The sequence below is a fragment of the Symphalangus syndactylus genome, chromosome 4 (genome assembly GCF_028878055.3).
Source record: "Symphalangus syndactylus isolate Jambi chromosome 4, NHGRI_mSymSyn1-v2.1_pri, whole genome shotgun sequence".
In the NCBI taxonomy this organism is placed as follows: Eukaryota; Metazoa; Chordata; class Mammalia; order Primates; family Hylobatidae; genus Symphalangus; species Symphalangus syndactylus.
In genome coordinates, this window is record NC_072426.2 from 161,014,472 (window position 1) to 161,028,565 (window position 14,094).

The 14,094-nt window shown below is 37.9% G+C and overlaps 1 long non-coding RNA gene across 1 annotated transcript in view; it reads left to right on the forward strand.

The window, feature by feature from the left end:
• The first annotated feature begins 6,663 nt into the window (after nt 1-6,663).
• Nucleotides 6,664-14,094, forward strand: part of LOC134736537 (uncharacterized) — a 44,338-nt gene continuing 36,907 nt past the window's right edge. The window contains exon 1 of the long non-coding RNA XR_010120633.1: nt 6,664-6,906. This is a non-coding gene — a long non-coding RNA (uncharacterized lncRNA). The remainder of the gene's footprint in view (nt 6,907-14,094) is intronic.

The following is a 14,094-nucleotide window of genomic DNA, read 5'->3' on the forward strand; positions in this document are numbered from 1 at the left end:
TTAATTTAAAATTTCTAAAACATTATGAATATAGTATTTTAATGCTTGCCCTTCATTTTAGCAGAAGTATTGAGGTAATTTTTCCATTCTGCTTACCTTTTTGTGGAAATGCTGTGAAGATAAATTGATAAAAATATTAAGTATTTTATTATGTGATATCACGTCTTCTTTTGCTTTAAGGAGACTAGTCTCAACTTCTGATTTCCCATAAAATTAGTTACGGGAAATGTGTTAGGTAGCACTGCTTCTTATATGTATGGCATTTATTAGAAACTGGCAGCATAAATCTTAAGAATAAGGAGAAAGAGAGAGAATTAAAAAAGAGACAGAAAGAAAGAGAGGAAAGAAGGAAGGAAAAGAAAAGATGAGGGAAAGGCAGGAAGTGACTTGCCAAAAGGAAGCATGTTTGAAACTAATATAGCAAGGACATTAGACTATGCATTATTTTGAATTTAGTTATCACCTTTTCGAGTTTTCTTTATATTTTTATATGTTCAATGTTAAACATCCACCAAATTCCATTTACCTGCATTATCAAAGAATTAAAAAAGCATATTTTATCATTGATCTAGCTCTCCTTTTGTTCAGTTGAAACTCTGGGTTAAACTCATTGAAGAGTCTTTGAAAATATGAAATAATCTGTTTATTTATCACCTTTAATTAAGGAAATATCCATTACCATGTTTCCAGTTGACAAGAATAATGTCTTGGTCATTTCGTGATTTATTATTTTTTAAGTACTTTTCAAGTAACTTGTTCAGAGTAGGGTAGAAAAAGTCATGTATTTGAATCATGTGTCTCACTCTGTGATTCAGGTACAGGCCTAAAACTCCCGGAGCTTTCATCAACATCGCATTTCACAGGATGCCACACTAAGCCACATGCACAGACACGCTCCATTTTCTTCTTCGATTCCAATGACATGGCGCTGTTCTCCTGCCTTCTGTCAGGCTAGGTTCTCCGTGGAGTGCTGGCCTGAGTGAATACCGGAAAGCAGTTTCTCCCTGGAAAATGCCTTTGTCTCCCTCAGGGATTCCTCCTCGTTACTTGGGGAGGCCACCTTGCCCCTTCCCTGGAAAGAGCCTGCCGGTCAGGAGCCAGGCCTTGGTCTGTTGCCGTCCATTCTCCTTCCATCGTATCGCAATGCTGACATGCCTTTTTCTCCTACCCACGTCTTTACCTTCTCTCCAGCCTTCAGTATTTTATACCTCTCTGAGTCCTTTCCTCGTGTATTAAAAACACTGAGCTTCCCTCACGTGCACAAAACAAACAAAAACCCTATTTGCTATCAGGAGCAGCGATTCCTCATTACAAGAAATGTCCACGAGGCGTGATCTTCCCCTGAATCTTCTGGCCTCGCTCATGCAGTCACCTGCCTCCTCTAAAAACCTCCTTGACTTTAAAACTATGCACCCCCACACAAGTTTCCAAAGAACCTTTCTTAAATTCAAAGTATTTTTCTCCTTGTTTTATAAAACGTCCTCCCATGATGTGACTTTAACATCATTAACTAACTTCCCTGTGCCTTGCTAGGTTTCCTCACATAAAGATAAATAATACCTTCCTCATAAAGTAACAGTGAGGATTAAATAAAATAATGTGTGAAAGGTGCTCAGTATGACTCCAGATTCTATGGAAAAGATCGAGGAAAGATGGCTATTGTTGGCTATTATTGTTAATACCTCACAGGCCATAGGCTTCAAAACCAATGCTATCTTATTTGATATTTTAATTATTTGCTGTTTTTGGTCATCTTCTTATTTGATTTTTTAATTATTTGCTGTTTTTGGTCATCTTCTTTGGTGATCTTTGGACTCTCCCAAAGGTGACAGTCCTCCCACGTGCCAGTGCTCAAGTCCTACTCCAAAATAAGTTGGCTTTCTCTGAGGCTTAACACTTCCCAGTCCAGAGATATAATTCAGCAAACTACTCAAACTTGAAAATAACTTTAAAATCCCACCCTAATTCAAGCTGCCACCATTTCTCATCTGGTGTCCCAAAGCTTCCTGACTCATCTCCACACATCACGCTGCTGCAGCACATCTAAACCTACTCCTACACACTGCACTGCTGGAAACCATCGCTGTGCATGGAAAGGTCCAAATCCCAACTCCCTAACTTCACCTTCCTGATTTCACATGTCCTGTCCTCTGCTTACCTCTCCGCTGTCCCTTCAGCCACTCTTCCTGTGTCTTTATCTTCTCTTACCTCACAGTTTCTCTCATCTCCTCCCAATTACCTTTTGCCCTTTTTAATCTTCTTTTTTAGTAAAATTCATACAATACAATGTAAACTCTACCAGGATGTTTTTCCTCTCAACCTTCCTTCCTCCCTTCCTACTTCCTCAGCCTACCTGACCATAGGTAACATTCAAAGTGCAGCTCAATGGCCAGGCATGGTGGCTCACGCCTGTAATCCCAGCACTTTGGGAGGCTCAGGCTGGTGGATCACCTGAGGTCAGGAGTTCAAGACCAGCCTGGCCACTATGGAGAAACCCTGTCTCTACTAAAAATACAAAAAAAAAAAAAAAAAAAAAAAGCTGGATATGGTGGTGGATGCATGTAATCTCAGCTACTCAGGAGGCTGAGGCAGGAGAATCGCTTGAACCCGGAGGTAGAGGTTGCAGTGAGCCAAGATCACGCCATTGCGCTCCAGCCTGGGTGACAAGAGTGAGACTCCTTCTCAAAAAAAAAAAAAAAAAAAGTGCAGCTCAAGGATTGCTTCCTTACAAAAGACTTCCCTAAACCCTCCAACTGAGTCAGAAGCCTCTGTAACATCCCCTCATCCGTCTAGAGATCATTTCTTTCATGACCCTTCTCCAAACTTGACCTTTTGTTCATTTATCTGTTTGATTGTTGCATATGCTCGCTTCTCCTCGCTAGAACATATGTTCAGTGAGGGAAGGATCCTTTCTGTCTTGTTTATTGCTATATCTCAGAATCTAGAAGAATGGGGCATACAATAGTAAAATTTCTATTTAAAAAAGAGCAAGAATTGCATGTCCTTTAACATATTCTCAATAAATATTTTTAAAAAGTCATTTAATGAATTTCACTGAATTGTGTTCATGGGACAATTAAATTGTCTCCCTCCCTCACTTGACAGTAATTCCAAGGGCTTATGGAAACCTTCTGCTAGTCGACCGTTTCAGGTGGAGCCTACACAGCTCCCGGTGTGATGGTTGGGGCTCCCTTAATATTAGATCAATCAATATGCATCTTTAGAGTGCCCTCATTGTGCCTGCGTGAGAACGTGAAATGTTACTTCTTCCTCAGCCTTCTCTCTCCCACACCTCTGAGTGGCACCCTGAGGAGGAAGTGCTCATGACTTCTGTAGTGAAGACTGTTCTCTCTGAAGATTTCACTGGGGAAATTTTATCCTTTCTAAATTTAGAAAGTGGGGGGAGAGAAATGCAGCTAAATGGTTCAGATTCAGAGGGAGATAGTGAGAACCTTGAAAATTAATCATGGTACTTTTCACACACATAGTAAATCAAAATTTAATGGCAGTGAAAGGCTGTTGATAACATTCCTTTAAAAAATCCACATAACCAAAGACATTTACTTGCAAAAAAAACTTCCTGGACTTCTAAGTAGAATACTAGGCAGGTCTGTATTTTTAAATTTAGAAACCAGTCACAGATTTTTTTTCTCTAAACTTCATTAAGAGCTGTGCTCTGTATCAGCTGGTAAGCCTCTAATCCTACAAAGGTTGCTTATCAGGTTTGGGGAAAAAATATTTTAAAGGGAATACAATTCTTGCTCTTTCTTAAATAGAAATTTTACTATTCTGTATTACATTGTCATATAACATGTCATTTGGTGCCCCTGGAATCTTTTGTAAAATAGAAGCGTACCCTATTAAGTGTCAGATGAAATGAAATCAGAGATTGTGAAAGTTGTGAAGCTTTCATTAAATATAAAATCTTATATTTGCTACCTTAGAATCAGTGAGTCTAATACCTTATTTTCAAAATTTATTGTCAATATTAGCCATGTCCCCAAATTAACAAACTGCACTGAGCATTTACGGCACTGACTTAAAATAAACACAGTCAACATATTTTAAATATATTACCATCTGTACCCACATATAAAATGAGCTTTAAATGTAAGATAATTCCCCATTTTGTCACAAACTGTTTTGATCAACTTGAAATAGAAAGCTTTAAATGAAAGTGTCAAATGTCAGTTTACAATATTAATCATTTCAGTTACCCAGACATTTAAAATTACATATTCTGGTACAGCATTGTTTGGGAGAACTTTCTGTGATGACGGAAATGTCCCACATCTACTCTAATACGGGAGCCACCGGTCACATACGGCTAGTGGGCATGTGTGCCCACTTGAGATATGGCTGGTACAACCGAGGAACTGAATTTATAAATTAATTTAATCTTTTTTTTTTTTTTGAGACAGAGTCTCGCTCTGTCGCCCAGGCTGGAGTGCAGTGGCGCAATCTCGGCTCACTGCAAGCTCCGCCTCCCGGGTTCACGCCATTCTCCTGCCTCAGCCTCTCCGAGTAGCTGGGACTACAGGCGTCCGCCACCACGCCCGGCTAATTTTTTTGTATTTTTAGTAGAGACGGGGTTTCACCTGGTCTCGATCTCCTGACCTCGTGATCCACCCGCCTCGGCCTCCCAAAGCGCTGGGATTACAAGCGTGAGCCACCGCGCCCGGCCAAATTAACTTAATCTTAACTAATTTAAGTTTAAATTGGTTGGTGTGGCTAGTGGCTACTGAACCAGATAACACAGCTCTAGAAAATTAAAGATTGTTTTAGAAATGTTGCTGTTTTCTACTCATTGAAACTCCACACGCTTCATTGACAACACTATTATCATCATAACGATGTCAGATACGTTATTTAGTTTTCCACAGCACGTAATTTTTACTTCTAAGTTGATTGAAAATACAAAAAAAAATTAGAAAAATGTTATGTGAAAAGGAATATAGAATCAGAAAAATGTGCCCTGATACTTATGGAGCCAGATTACTCCTTGTGTAAAATGACTTTGAAGAGAGGAGGCACAAATCAAGAGATCCAGGCACTATTCTCTTTGAAGAAGATTCTACTTGGATTTCGGGGTTTAGCACTTTGTTCTTCTGAGTTCTTAGAAACCAAAGAATTTGTGAAGAAATGGTAATTTTACCTGATGTATTATGCAGGAGGCCTCTTAAGGACAAGGGTAGCCCTCTTTTACGAAGGAAATTTTTGAGAAAAAAAAAGATTGCTTTATATATGGTACATATGGTAAGTAAGAACAACTGAAGAAGAACTGAAGACCACTTATTTAAAAATTGTGTACTTTATTTACAACCACATGAAATATTTTCCAATCACCAAGCCATCTTGAGAAGTTTTCCTTCCTTAATAATCAAAATGTCAGTACAAGAAGTTTGGATTTAGTTGGGAGTGATTGGATGCTGTAAAGTCCACCAAGTAGAGGCATCATAGAGCACCAGGTGGCTCCCTAAACAGTGAGACCTGGGCACAGTCGTCAATCCCCAGAGGCTCCCTAACCAGTGAGACCTGGGCACAGGTGTCAATCCCCAGAGATTCTGTCATCTAAGTCATGAGCATCCACATGGAACATATAGCTATGCAGTTACTGGCAAATAAAACAAAATACCGACTGTCTCTCCTACAATGAGATCAAAGAACCACTCTCCACTTACTCTGCAAAGTTGCCTTGGTACTATCTCCTTCCACGATTCAATAATTGATGTTTAATATGTGCCATTTAGTTCTGCTTTATTATTAAGAATTCCTTGAGTGAGATGAATGAAAAGAATATTAATCTACTTCAATCTAGAAAAAAAATCCTCATATCCATAAAATGAAATTAATGATTTCCAGAAGCAAATAATTTCTGTGATGATGTTCTCTGAAGAATTAAGGTGCTGTCTGGTGCCCTGCTTGGATCGTTAGCTTAATGGGACTGATCAATCAGAAGGATAATGGCTAGATGGATATTTTTGTTGTTTTATTTTTAATGAATAAGAGATACTTATATTCATTAAAATTAGAAAAAAGATAAATAATGAATCACCTCAAATTACAGAATTTCCATATTTCCTAAAAAACTGATGGTGTGTCTGCCAATAATAGCCACATATAATATTTATACAAGCCTGGCTTTCTGTAATGAGAAATTCAACAATTGCCATGGTGATATCTTGGGAGGTAAGGAGGAAATACTGGTGATAAAGGGAGTCTTGCATGGTGATGGCGTGCAGCATCATACCATCACCCGTTGGGCCTGGGATGCTGCCAAGGTCTGCGGCATGATGCTTGTCCTCCTCCATCGTCATCCAAACAAACAGGAAACTTGCTCTACAGAAAGTAAGTCTTGCTGTTTTTCTTTATACATTTCTCAAAATATCTTTTAAATACTTTGTTACAGTGGGTAGTCAGGCCGACATGAGCAGGGCAAGAGAGCCCTTCCATCCCAACAGAAATGTCAGGTTATCATTAGATGATGATCAGGCAGTTGTTAAACTGTCTCTCTAAAAAAATAATTGGTTGCAGCCAGTGCCGTGGAAAGGCAGTCTCCCAGCAGATAGACACACCTGAAACTGGTGATCAGCTTCCCAGTTAAGGTCTCAGGAGTTGCGCAAGTGGGCTCAAGCATGCGCGTTAAGAGGCAAAATGGCGGAGTTTAACTGGTAGATGACCTTGCAGGGACATTTGACTGGTACGGGAAGAACGCTTCAAGTGGGCACAGACACAGCTCCGGTAAACACACTGCACGTGTGGCCCCTCCAAGAGCCGGCAGGCAACTGCACAGGCAGACAGCCCACCCCACGGGCAGATCAGAGAAGAAGAGACGCAAGACCCCGGAAGCATGCCAACGTCACGCTGCACTTCATCCCTCAAGTCACCCGCGCGGCCCTCTTGCAAGTGAGCTTTGCTTCTTTTCGTTCCTGCTCTGAAGCTTTTTAATATACTTTCACTCCTGCTCTAAAACTTGCCTCGGTTTCTCTGTCTTACGCCCCTCAGTCGTATTCTTTCTTCTGGAGGAGGCAAGGGCTGAGGTTGCTGCAGACCTGCACCGATTCGTCGCTGCTAACAATGTCTCAGACGCCAAGTTTCCAGTCTTCCCTGAACAGCTCTCTGTGACTTTTTCTTCCTGCGCTGTCTCGCAGTTTACACACAGTTTTCTCTGAGGAATCTTCCTCCTACTAAATGTTCTGAGTTAAGTTTTCCATGATTTTTCTTCTCCTCCTCCTTCTTCCCTTGACTGTTGGGATACAGAAATATTTCACACAAATGATTTCTAATACAATTGAGTAAGAAAGAAATCAGCTTACTTTAAAAGTCTAGAAGCATTCTTAGTCTGCTTTTCAATAATCGTCTTTTTCATACAATACTTTTTCTTGCCCTCTTTGGAAACTTTGAGCCTGAACACAAATTAGAACGACCCAAAATTCAAGTCTTTATGATGGAATTCAAACTTGTATTTTGGCTCAATTAGCTGCTTTCTAGTACATTTAGGATCATAACATTTAGCCTACATTTAGTGGCAAAGGTAGTAACATTAACCTTGGGTTAAATACAAAACATTAACCAAAAAATCTTGTAGTAGAGAATTGAGATGTTATGACTAGAAAGAAATTATGAAGATGTTATTTTCAGGGTATACATGGAATTTAACTGGGCACTGATTTTTATCAAGAAGTATTAGCAATTAAATTAACTGTCTTTCATGTGTTTAAGAAGTCAATCTTCTATCCATATTATATGAGACAAGAACATGACAAAACATTTTAAAAAGCAAAGGAATGATTATAAAAAATTATGCAGAAATAATATTTTTAAAGAAAATATATTTAAAACGCAGTTTTGGGATATTTTACAGCGAGTTACTTCAACCATACCTCTAGTTATACAGAATTTTGTCAAGAAACACATCATATTTTAACATACCTAGTTTGAAGTTTTCCAAATACAAATAAGGCATCTTAAAAGCATGACAATTTATTCTGTCATTACTTAAAGCTTTTAATTGTGTATACTTAGGGCTAGTAAAGATATAATAAGAAATAGATTGGAAGCAGCTGAACAAACAGATAGTATTCATAAATGCATTTGATTTGATATTGACGTCAAGCAGTTCTACCAAAGTGATTTAAGAACTTGAGAGATAAACTAATACAGTGGTCTAAAGGGAGCCTTATCTTGTCTGTACATATGAGTTCAGAGCTCTCCATTGAATTCTATTTTTTGTCACATCTGATTATTCCTCATGAACCACTGGGAATAAACCAAATTGGGGCCACTGATCCTAATTTAAGTCCTTGCTGACTCCTTTCCGAGTCTTCAATTCTTGCTTGCAAAAGAAAGTATTCAAAATGTCCGTATCAAAATAATATTTAGATAAAAGGTGTGAATAATTCATAATAAAAAATTTGCTTTCTGATTAGGTTATTATATTAACTAAACATGTTTATTTTACCTTTTGATGTGTCTCTATTCTGTTAGCCCTACCACAAAGATGGTATTTGTCACAGTGTAACAGTCTATTATATTAACTCTTACAAAGGCATGATATTCTATTGATGTTTAATAGAATAATTTTTAAAGTACAAATAAATGATTTAATTTATTTAAATATTTAATTTATATTAAATATTAAAATGTATATATGTCACAGATATTTTATATGTATATTACCTATATTCAAGCATGCAGTTAGGGAAAGAAAGGGAGGGAAATTGTTAAACAAGATCTTAAGAAATTCTTCCATATGTGGAAAAGTCATCAGTTCATCTGGCATATAGCAATATATACACACATATATATATATATATATATATATATATACAGAATGCTATGTATACATTTATCCTACATTCATTTAACATCAAAACATAAAAAAGTTATTTCTTTATTCTTCTCTAAGCAAAAACCAGTAATAACAGCTCTGCAAATAGACTCTAGACCAACAGATCAAGGGAACAGGTTAAACCCCTTGCTTATTTGTTAGAATTCAAAGAGCCTCACTTTAGCTAATCTGATTGGACTAATTTGTGTGTAAATACAGATATGGATATATAGAACTATATATATATATATACACAAACAATATATATTTTATGTAATATAAAATACATATAATAAATAAATTAGAATCTATTCATTTAACTTACCTGAAACCATATAATCACTCAAATGTGTCTGCATGTCTGTGTCTATCTGTGTATGCATGTGTATGAAATGTAGTTTTTTAACTTGACATATAATAGATGTAAATATTTTCAGGGTACATGCGATAATGTGTTACATTCATATAATCAAATAAGGATAATTGGAATATCCATCATCTTAAATATTCATCTTTTCTTTATGTTAGAAACACTAAAGTTATTATCTTCTAGCTATTTTGAAATGTACAATAGATTAATGTTAACTATAGCTATCCTACTGATACATCAAATACTAGGTCTTATTTCTTCTATTATAATGTATATTTGTACCCATTAATCAACTTCTCTTTAGCTCCCCTTTCCCCCAACCCTTGGTAGCCTCTGGTAATCACCAATCTACTTTTTATCTTCATGATATCTTTTTAGCTCCCACATATGAATGACAGCATTCAATATTTGTTTTGCTGTGCTTGACTTATTTCACTTAACATAATGGCATCCAGTTCTATCCATGTTGCTGCAAATGACAGAACTTCATTCTGTTTTATGGATGAATAATATTCCATTGTGTGTGTGTGTGTGTGTGTGTGTGTGTATATATATATACACACACACACACACAATGGAATATTATTATATATATATCTATATATATATATATATCTCACATTTGCTTTATCCATTCATCCAATGATGGACACTTAGGTTGATTCCATATCTTGGCTATTGTGAATAGTGGTGCAGTAAATACAGGAGTGCAGATGTCCCTTTAATATACTAATTTCCTTTCTTTTGAGTATATACCCAGTAGTGGCATTGCTGGATCATATGGTAGTTCTATTTTTAGTTAGTTTAGGAACCTCCATACTGTTCTCCATAGTGGTTTTATTAATTTACATTCCCACCAACAGCATATGGGAGTTCCCCTTTCTCCACATCCTCACCAACATTTGTTATTACCTGTCTTTTTGATAAAAGTTACTTTGGCTGGAGTAACTCCTTGTAGTTTTGATTTGCAATTCTCTGACGATGAGTGATGTTGGGCATTTTTTCATATACCTGTTGATTATTTGCATGTCTTGTTTTAAGAAATGTCTATTCAGATCTTTTGCCAATTTTAAAAATCAGATTATTTATTTTCTTGCTATTGAGTTGTTTGAGCTCCTATATTCTGGTTATTAATTCCTGTCAGATTGATAGTTTGTAAATATTTTCTCCCACTCTGTGGGTTGTCTCTTCACTTTTTTTATTGTTTCCTTTGCCGTGCGGAAGTTTTTAGCTTAATGTTATCTGATTTGTCTATTTTTGCTTTGGTTGCCTGTGTTTTTTGAAATCTTACACAAAAGTATTTTTCCAGACCTATGTTCTGTAGCATTTCCCCATGTTTTTCTCAGTAGTTATATGGTTTCAGATATTAAATTTAAGTCTTCAATCCATTTTAATTTGATTTTTGCATATGGCAAGGGCTGAGTCTAGTTTCATTCTTCTGCGTATGGATATCCAGTTTTCCCAGGACCGTTTATTGAAAAGACTCATCTTTCCCCATTGTGTCTTCTTGGCACCATTGTCAAAAATGGGTTGGCTGTAAATATGTGGATTTATATTTGGGTTCTCTATTCTGTTCTGTTGATCTATGTGTCTGCTTTTATGCCCGTATTAAACTGATTTGGTTACTACAACTTTGTGGTATATTTTGAAGTCAAATTGTGTGATGCCTTCAGTTTGATTCTTTTGTAGTTCCATATACATTTTAGGATAGTTTTTTCTATTTTTTTGAAGAATGTCGTTGGTATTTTCATGGTGGTTCCATTGAATCTACATTTTAGGGTAGTATTGTCATTTTATCAATACTAATTCTTTCAGTGCAAAAGCATGACATATCCTTTCATTATTTTGTGTCCTCTGCAGTTTCTTTTATCAGTGTTTGATAGTTTTCCTTGTACAGATCTTTCATATCTTTGGTTAAGTTGATTCATAGGTATTTTATATTCTTCCTAGCTATTGTAAACGGGATGACTTTCTTGATTTCTTTTTTAGATTGTTCGCTGTTGCCACATCTAAATGCTACTTATTTTGGAATGCTGATTTTTATATCCTGCAACTTGTAATGGAGTTTTGGTGGTTATGACTATGCATGTCTTTGAACTGATTTGGTAGTTGAAAGACATATATTTTTAAAACTTCAGAAATTAGAGAATTGATATTGGTAGATATTTAAACTGTACTTCATTAATTCATCTCATTTTATGAATATGATAAGATACTAGAAAGCAAGTGGCTTCCAAGGGGCAAAAACTAATAAATTACAGAGACAAGACTTTAGCCTAACTTGTTTAACTTACAATAAAGTGGTACTTCTCTACCTCACTTACAATAAAGCAGTATTGTATCTCCTGCAAAGTTCATGGTGAAACTCAATTCTCAACACAACTGTATCAAAAGGCTGGCCCTTAGGAAATAATCAGACCATGAGGCCTCTGCCCTCATGAAGAAACGGCTGGAGAGAACTAACTAGCCCTCTTTTGTACTTTTTTGCCTTTCCATCCCTTCTGGCATGTGAAGATACAGTGTTTGCTCCTATGGAGAATGCAACATATAAGGCGCCATTCTGGGAGCAAAGACAGGGCCCTCACTAGACACTGAACCTGCCAGTCCCTTGATCTTGGACTTCTCTGTTTTCAGAACTATAAGAAATCAATTTCCATTGTTTATAAATTACTCACTCTATGGTATTTTTTTATAACAGCACAAAAAAACTAAGACAAATTGGTACCACCAGAAATGGATGTTGCTATAAAAATACCTCAAAATGTGAAAGTGCCTTTGAAACTGAGTAATGGGTAGAGCCTGGAAGAATTTGGAGGTGCATGCTAGAAAAAGATTAGATTGCTGTGAACAGTGCATTAAGGGTGATTCTGATGGGAGTTCAGAAGAGAAGAGCTGTAGACAGAGTCTCCATCTTCTTAGATATTACATGCGTGGTCATGGTGAGAATGCTGGTAGAAATATGGACAGTAAGGCTGTTCTGATGTGTTCTTAGGTGGAGATGAGGAATGTCTTATGGGAAACTGGAGGAAAAGCATCCTAGTTATAAAATGGCAAAGAACATGGCTGAATTGTGTCTGTGTCCTAGTGTTTTATGAAAGGCACAACTTAAAAGTGATAAGCTGGGACATTTCGTGAACGAAATATCTAAACAAAGCATTGAGGGTGTCGTATGGCTTCTCTTGACTGCTTATAGTAAAGTGCAAGAGAAGAGAAACCAGAAATCTGATCAGAGCTGAAATCTATAATCAAAAGGGAAACAGAACTTAAAGATTTGAAAATTTTGGGCACAGCCAGATGGTAAAATAAAAAAGCATGTTTGGGAGGAAACACCAAGGGTGTGGCTAAGGGAGCATTTGATAAAGAGGTTGGTATGGGTAGAAGAAGGCCAGGCACTATTCATCAGAACAATGAAATAATCGCCCCAAAGCATTTCTGAATTCTTTGTGGCTGCCCTACTCATCATAGGCCCAGCATGCCAGGGCCTTGAGGGTTGAACTGTTTCAAAAGAAGGGCCTAGTGTGGCCTCACTGACTGGGGTTGCCTCAAGTCTATGTTCCTTGCATTTCAATGCAGTGCTCCTTGGCCACCCCAGCTGTGGCTCAAGTGGGCCCAGGTGTGGCTCAGGCTGCTGCTTCAGAGGGCACAAGCAGTAAATGGTGACATCTCCATGGTGCTAAGTCTACAAGCACACAGATTGCAAGAGCCATGGAGGCATGGATACCTCTACCTAGATTTCAAAGAATGGCTCAGAGAGCTGTGGGGCCCAGTGTTTTAAACTTCAAAGGCTACAGTTTAAAACACTACACTCACAGGCAGGTCCACTGCAGACAGCCCCCTACGAGGGCAGTGCCCAGCACAGCCATGAAGTCAAAGCCACCATAGAGAGCTCCCATTAGGGCAATGTCTGGTGGAGCTGTGGGGATGGGGTCACCTCCAAGACACCATAACTGTGGAAGCACCAGTAAAGCAACACCAGCCTGCGAGAGCTGCAGGCACCTGACTCCATCCCCCAAAAGCTGCTGTGTGGGCTACACCAAGCAAATCAGTGGAGGTGGGGGTCCCTCAGTGACTTGGAGGTCCGAACTCTGTTCTAGTGTGTCCAGTGGGCAGGGCATAGAGTCAAAGATTATTCCCAAGCCTCAAGATTGAATATTGTTTGACTTGTTGCATTTTGGACTTGCTTAGGATTGTGTTTTGGAAGCATACAACTGTTTAACTTTACAGGCTCACAGTTGAAGAGCAAATTGCCTCAGGATGAATTGTACCTTGAGTCTCACCCATATCTGATCTAGTTGAGATTTGAATTTAGACTTTAAGGTTGAATCTGGCATGAATTAAGACTTTGGGGTTACTGGGATGAAATTCATGTATTTTTTACATAAGGAGGACACAAATTTGAGGGGAGGGTCAAGAGCAGAATGCTGCAGTTTAAATGTTTGTGTCTCCTCCAAAATTCATATCGAAACTTAATACCAAAGCACCTATATTAAGAATTAGGGCCTTTAGGAGGTGATTAAGCTAAGAGGGCTCCGCTCTCATGAATTAGTGATCTCATACAAAAGCTGAAGATAACTAGCTAGGCCTATTTTTGCTCTTTTGCCTTTTGCCTTGTGAGGACACAGCACTGTAGGTGCCATCCTCGAAACAGAAACCAGGACCAAACCAAACACCAAACCTGCTGGTGCCTTGAACTTGAACTTCCCAGCCTCCAGAACAGTGAGAAATAAATTTCTGTTGCTTAGAAGTTATCCAGTCCAGGGATTTCATTATAGTAGAACAAATGGATTAAGACACACCATAATGCACCGCTTCATAAATGGCACTATATTATCCTATTAATTTTGTTGTTAATTTTGCTCTTTAAAGAAATGATAAAATTGGGGCCGGGTGCAGT